The sequence below is a fragment of the Sciurus carolinensis genome, unplaced genomic scaffold (genome assembly GCF_902686445.1).
Source record: "Sciurus carolinensis unplaced genomic scaffold, mSciCar1.2, whole genome shotgun sequence".
NCBI lineage: Eukaryota > Metazoa > Chordata > Mammalia > Rodentia > Sciuridae > Sciurus > Sciurus carolinensis.
Window position 1 is genome coordinate 294,225 of NW_025920135.1, and position 7,952 is coordinate 302,176.

Consider the following 7,952-nt stretch of genomic DNA (forward strand, 5'->3'; position numbering starts at 1 on the left):
CTGCTAATGTCTTTACACCATCTCTGGCCTCACCTGCATATCCAGGTCAACATGACTGTGAAAACCTGGAAAGATTTGGATACTCTCTTTCCAACAATCTCAATAAGCCTTTGTTGCTGCCAGGCAGACAGCCTCCTCAAAAATGCCTGAAAACCCAAGAGGATTTTAATGTATGTCAATTTCAACAGCACTGAGGACCTCATTCCACCACTCATAGTCCACCAAGTCCACACCTTTGCTCAAGTGGCTGAGCTCTTATCAGTGATGAAACATACCCATTATTTTTAACATCCCAATGACCAGTGAATGAAAAGCATATATTTCAGTATTTTCAGTGTGTTTTCTGATATGTCACTGGCTGCTCTCTTTTGACAAGAGAGAAAATGTCCTAGGAACAGTCAGGACCAATGCATACATTCAAGGGACAGTGTAAAATGTGCCCAAGGACAACTTCCCATCACCATGGAGGACTTCTTCATATCTTTGAAACAGAACCTTTCCCAAAATACCTGAGATCACTGAAACTTTGACCTAAGGGATACTCTCCAAAAGGTTCCAAAAATTCTGAGTGCTGCAGGTGATAACTGCTTTCTCAAAAGACTTTTTTCTCCTCTGGATCCTATAGTCAAATAACACTTTATCAATCTTCACTCTGTCTTCTCTGAGTTCTGCACAAAACCTCATCTCAACCACCATTGCTCAGGGTCTTCTGAGTCCTCTGGGTGAGTACCCCTCTTCCACCAGTGCTCAGTCTTCTCTGAGTCTTTCCCTAATTCTCCCCTCATTCTTCAATTTTCTGGGTAATGTGAGTTCTGTGTGTGAGTACCCCTCACCCACTTTTGCTCTGATTCCATTTGGTCCTCTTGGTGATAACTCTTCTGCTAACATGGCTCAGCCTTCCTTGTTTAAGCTGCTACACTTGACTAACCTGTTATTTCTCAGTCTTCTTTGGGTCCTTTGGGTGAGCACCCTCACCTTACATTGTTCAGTTTTCTCTATGTCTTCTTTTTGAGTTCATTTATCATTCCTTGCTCATTTGTCTCAGGGTCCATTTGGTGAGAACCTCTCACCTTAGAGTGCCCAATCTTCTCTCTTTTCTGTTCCAGTTCCCCAGGCAATCCTTGCTCATACTCCTCTGGGACCTGTGAGTTAGTGTCCCTAACCTGAGTGTGCTCAGTCTTTTCTGGGTCCTGTCCTTAATCTCCCTTCACTTACCATTGCTCAGGGTCATCCAAGTCCTGTGGTGAGCACCCCTCATACATAGGTGCTCAGTTTTCCCAGAATATTGTATTAAAGTGCCTCTGAACCTCCAGGACTCTGTCTTCTCTGTGTCCTCTGGGTGAGTGCCCCTCATCCAGCAGTACTCAGTAAACTCTGGGACCACTGGTTGAGTGCCCCTCACCTAGCAGGACTCAGTTTCCTCTGTGTCATGTGCTGTGCTCCAATAACCAATCTTATCTCACCATCGTCTGGCTCATGTGTGTGGTCATAGGTAGCCTAACTTGCTCAGCCTTTTATGGATTTTGTCTTAACCTCACATACCCACCATTGCTCAGGTCTTCTGAGTACTGTGGGTGAGCACACCTATTCCACAAGTACTCAGGCTCCTCTGGTTTCTGACTTGATCTTCCCTTCTGTACAATTTTTCAGGGTCCTCTGAGTCCTTTGGGTGAGCACTCTACCACCAGTGCTCAGTCCCCTGTGGGTATTTTTGGTGGACACACTTTCACCACCAGTGCTTCTTCTCCACTGATCCCTAGGCAATCCAATTTTATTAGTGAATTCTGTGGGTGAATCCCAGTCTGGCTAATGTCAGTACATCATCTCTGGCTTTATCTAAATTTCAAATACAAAACTACTGTGGAATCATGGAGATGTATGGATATATCCTCTTTACAATAGCATAAATAGGTCTTTGGTGCTCCCATGCAGACAGTCTCCTCACCAGTGCCTGAAAATCCAAGACAATTTTAATGGATGTGAATTCCTACAGCACTGAGAATTCAGTTCCACCACATATTGTCCAACATATCCACACCATTCCTCAAGTGTCTGAAGCCTTATGGGTAATGTAGCATTTCTAGTATTTCTGACATCTTTCTGAACATTGAATGAAAATCAAATATTTAAGTATTTTCAGGATCTTCTATGATATATCATTGGCTATTCTGTTTTGATAAGAGAGAAAACCTACTAGGAGCTCTGAGTCAGGTCCTATGAATATCTTCAAGGGACAGTGTGAAATTTGGCCAAGGACAATTTCCCATCATCATGGAGGACTTCTTCAGACCTTTGAAACTGGACCATTCCTACAATATCTGAGGTTACTGAAGCATACTTGAAAAGGTTCCAAAATCTCTAAACCCTTTGTAGGTGAGAACCCCTTCCCAGAAGATCTCTGTGTTCTCTGGATTCTTTAGTCAAGCATCCCTCATCTGTCTTTGCTCTTTCTTCTCTTGCTTCTGCCCTAAGTCTCTTCAAAATATCATTGATCAGGGTCTTCTGAGTCCTCTGACTGAGTGACTGACACTCTTCCACCAGTGCTCATTATTCTCTGGGTCTTCCCTAAATCTCCCCTCATTCAACAGTGATCAGGATACTTTGAATCCTGTTGGTGAGCACCCCTCACCCAGTAGTGCTCTGTTTCCACTGTTCTTCCACTGTTCTTTTGGTGATAGCCCCTCTCCTAACATGGCTTAGCCTTCTTTGTTTTAGTTGCTATATTCAACTAACCTGTCCTTATTCAATCTCTGTGGGTCCTCTGTATGAGCATCCCTCACCTTAATGTTCTCAGTTACTGTTTCCTTTGTCTGAGTTCCCTAGCCATTCCAAGCTCATTCCTTTCTGGGTCCTTTTGGTGAACATCCTTCACCTTAGAGTGCTCATTCTTTTCTCTGCCTTGTTCCAGTTTCTCCAAGGCAACCCGTGCTCAGACACCTATGGGTCCTGTTGGGTTAGTGTCCCTCAACTGACAGTGTTCAGTCTTCTCAGGGTCATATGTTTTCTGTGGTGAATGCCCCTTGTACACTGGTGCTCAGTTTTTCCTGAATATCAATTTGGAGTGCAACTTGCCCTTCAATACTCTGTCTTCTCTGTGTCCTTTGGGTGAGGACACCTCACCCAGCAGTTCTCAGTTTCCTCTGTACCATGTGCTATGTTCCCCTGGATAGCCTTATCTTACCCTCTCCTGGCTCATGTGCATGATCACAGGTAGTCTAATGTTGCCTGGTCTTTTGGGGGTATGTCTTAACCTCACATACTGACCATCACTCAGGGTCCTCTGAATGCTCTGAGTAAGTGCCCCTCTCCCACAAGAGCTCTATCCCCTGTGGGTATTATGCATGTTCACACTTGTTCTACCAGTTCTCCCTCCTAACTAAACCTAGGCAACCTGGTTTAAAGAATTCTGTGAGTGAATCCCATTTCAGCTAAAGTCAGTACAGCATCTCTTGCCTAATCTATATGTCCAGGCCAACATAATTGTTGAAAATTTAAGAGTGGTGGATTCTTCCTCTTTCCAACAACTTCAACAGGTCTTTGGCCTGCCAATCAGACAGGTTCATTCTCAATGCTTGAAATCCCAAGACAATTTTAAAGGCTGTCAATGCCAAAGCACTGAGGACCTCATTCCACCACTCATTTTACACAATTTCCACACCATTCCTCAAGGACCTGAGTTCTTATGGGTGATGTAGCATGCCCAGTATTTCTGACATCTTTCTGAACAGTGGATGGAAAGCATATATTTAAATATTTTCTGGATTTTTTCTGATATTTCACTGACTGCTGTCTTTTGACAAGAGAGGGAAGCTTGTAGGAACTTTGATTCAGTCACAATGCACACATTCAAGGGACAGTGTGAAATGTAGCCAAGGACAATTTTCCATCATAATGGAGGACATCTTCAGACCTTTGAAATGGGACCACTGCCACAATACCTGTGGTTACTGAAACTGTGACCCAAGGGATACTCTCCAAAGTTTCCAAAAATAATGAACCCTATAGGTGAAATCCCTTCTTGCAGAAGACCTCTGTCTCCTGGATCTTGTAGTCAAGTCCACCTCATCTATCTTTGCTGTCTTCTCTGGGTTCTGCACTAAACCTCCTCAACCACCATTGCACAGGGTCTTCTGAGTTTTCTGGGTGAGCTGCTCTCCCACCAGTTCTCAGTCTTCTCTGGTTCCTGCCCTAAATCTCCCCTCATCTCAAGGTGTTCTGAGTCCTGTGGGTGAGCACCCTTAAAAGTGCTGTGATTCCAATGTATCCTCTTGGTGATAGCCCCTCCCCTAACATAGGTCAGCCTTCTTTTAAACTGCTTGTTCATTTAACCTTTCATTACTCAGTCTATTTTGGATTCTGTGAGTGAGCACTCCTCAACTAACAGTACTCAGTCTCCTCTGTTTCCTTTTCCTGAATTCCCTAATCATTCCTTGCTCATTCCACTCTGGGTCCTTTTGGTGTGTGCCCCTCACCTTAGAGTGCTCAGTCTTCTCTCTGTCTTCTTCCAGGTAATCAAAAGCAATCCTTGCTCACAATCATCTGGGTACCATGGTGAGCACCCCACCCACACAGTTGCTCAGTTTTCTGTGAATATTTTATTGAGTGTCCCTTATTCTACATTACTCTGTCTCCTCTGTGTCCTTTTTGTAAGTGCCCCTCAACCAGCAGTGCTCAGTGTACTCTGGGACCACTGGATGATTGACCCTCACCCAGCAGTGCTCAGTCTCCTCTGTTCCCTTGCTAAGTTTCTGTAGCCAATATTATCTCACCTTCATCTGGCTCAAGTGTGGGATCATAGGTAGCCTAACATTGTTCAGTCTCTTTTGGGTTCTGTCTTAACCTATGTACCCCACCACTGCTGAGTGTATTTTGACTCCTGTGGTTGACCACCCCACCCCAGCAGTGCTCATTCTTCTCTACATCCTGCATTAATCTACCCTCCCACACCATTGTTCAGGGTCCTCTGAGTTCTGTGAAAGAGCACACCTGTCCTAAGGATTCTGAGTCCCCTGTACTTCGGGTGGCCACACTTGTACCATTAGTGCTCCCTCTCCCCTGAGCCTTAGGCAACCCAGTTTTATTCATGAATTCTCTGTGTGAGTCCCATTCTGCCTAATGTCAGTGCACTGTCTCTGCACTTATCTAAATGACCAGGCCATAATACTGTGGAAACTTGGAGAGATGTTGATGCTTCCTCTTTTGAACAACCTCAGTAGGTCTTTGTTACAAATTCAGACAGATTCCTCACCAATGCCTGAAAACCAAAGACAATTAAAGTATGTCAATTCCCAGAGCACTGAGGATCTCATTCCACCACTCATATCCCATAATTTCTACACCATTCCTCAAGTGGCTGAGGACTTATGGTTGAGGTAGTATGCCCAGGATTTCTGACATCTTTCTGAACAGTGGATGAAAAACACATATTTAATTATTTTTAGAATTTTCTCTGACATGTCACTGGCTGCTCCCTTTTGACAAGAGAGAAAACCTCCTAGAACCTATGAGGAAGGCAAAATGCACACCTTCAAGGGGCAGTGCAAAATGTGGCCAAGGGTAATTTCCCATCATTGCGGAGGACTTCTTCAGACCTTTGAAATGGAAATGATTTAACTAAAACTTTGGCCTGAAGAATACTCTTGAAAAGGTACCAAAATCTCAGAACCCTATAGGTGAGATTGCCTTTTACAGAAGACCATGGTCTCCCCTGAATCCTGTAATCAAGAACAACATATCTATCTTTGCTCTTTTTTCTCTGGGTTTGGCCATAAACTTCTTCTCATCCACCATTGCTCAGGATCTTTTGAGTCCTTTGTGTAAGTGCCCATCATCCAGCAGTTCTCAGTATATCCTAGGACCTGTGAGTGAGTGCCCCTCACCCAGAAGTGCTCAGTCTCCTAAGTGTCATGTGCTAGCTTCCCATATACAATTGTGTCTCAGCCTCCTCTGGCTCCTGTGTGTGATCATAAAAAGCATATTTCTCAGTCTTTTCTGAGTTCTGTCTTAACCTGACATACCCCACTAATGCTCAGCATCTTCTGAATCCTGTTGGTGAGCATCCCTCTCCCAACAGTGCTCAGTCTTCTCTGGGTCTTGTACTTAATATGCCATCCCACACTACTGTTCAGGGTCCTCTGAGTTCTGTGATTGAGCACCCCTCTCCCACCAGTTCTCAGTCCCCTCTGGATTTCATGGGATGGCACACTTCTGGAACCAGGGTTCACTCTCCACTGGGCCCTAAGCAGTTTGATTCTCTTAGTGAAATATCTGGGTTAGTCCCATTCCAGCTAATATCAGTGCACCATCTCAGGCCTTATCTGCATGTCAAGACCAACACTACTGTTTTAGCTTGAAGAGATGCAGATGCTTCATTTTATCAACAACTTCATTAGGCCTTTGTTTTTGCTTTGCAGACAGGCTCCTTGCCAATGTCTAAAAAACCTAGATTACTCTAATGGATGTCAATTCCCACAGCACTCAGGATTTTGTTCCACCACTCATCACCCACAATTGCCACAACATTGTTCAAGTGGCTGAGTTCTTAGTTAATGTAGCATACCCAGGATTACTGACATAATTCTGAACAGTTGATGGAAAGCATATATTTCAGTATTTTCAGGATCTACTCTGATATGTCACTGACTGTGTCTTTTGACAAGAAAGGAAACCTCCTAGGACCTGAGTCAGGCACAATGCACACCTTCATGGAACAATGTAAATTGTGTTCAAGGACAATTTCCCATTATCATGGAGGACTTCCCCAGACCTTTGAAAAAGCACCACTGTTCTACCATTCCTGATATGACTGTGTCATTGGCCCAAGGGAATTTCTTGATAAGGGTAAAAGACTGTGAGTCATCTTGATGAGCACACTTTCTCCAACAGAAGTCTGTCTTCTCTGGCTTCTATGGTCAAGTGCAACTCACCTAAATTTGCTCCAACTTCTTTTTTCCCACCCTATGTCTCCCCTCTCCCATCAATTCATAGGGTATTCTGTGTCCTATGGATGGATAACCATCTCTCATGAGTGCTCAGTTTTCTCTGAGTTCTGCCCTAAATCACTCCTCAACCAACATTGCAGAGGGTGCTCTGAGTTCTGTGGGTTCTTTGATTCCACTGGGTACTCTAGTTGATTGTCCCTTTCCTAACATGGCTCAGCCTTCTTTTTTTAAGCTGCTAAGTTTACCTAACCTGTCCTCATTCAGTCTCATTTGGATCCTTTGGAAGAGCATCCCTCTCCTAACAGTGCTCAGTCTTCTCTGTTTCTTTTTTCTCAGTTCACTAACCATTCCTTGCTCATTCCTCTCTGGGTCCTTTGGGTGACTGGCCCTCAATTAAGAGTGCTCAGTATTCTCTGGACTTGGTCTATCTTCCCCCAGGGTATCCTTGCTCAAACTCCTCTGGGTCCTGTAGGTGAGCACCTCTCACCTGACAGTGCTCTGTCTTCTCTGTGTCTTGTCCTTAATCTCCCTTCAAGCATAATTGCTCAGTGTCATCTGAGTTCTTTGGTGAGCACTCCTACACACAGGAGCTAAGTTTTCCCTGAATATTGTTATGTAGTGCCCTGTACCCTCCAGTACCCTATCCCCTCTGTATCCTCTGGGTGATTGCACCTCATCCAGCAGTACTCAGTATTGTCTGGACCTCTGGGTGGGTACCCTAACCCAGCAGTTCTCAGTCTCTTCTGAGCCATGTACTATGTTCTGCTAGCCAAACTTCTCAGCCTCATCTTTCTCCTGTGTGTAAGCTTATAGAGCCTAACTGTGCCCAGCCTTCTCTGGGTTCTTTCTTAACCTCACATACCCTATCATTTTTCAGGGTCTTTTGAGTCCTGTGGTAAGGGCTCCTCTTGCACAATTGCTCAATTTCCCTAAATACTATTACCACATGCCCCTTTACCTTTCTGTTCTCAGTTTGCTCTTCATTCTCTGGTGATTGCCCCACACCCACCA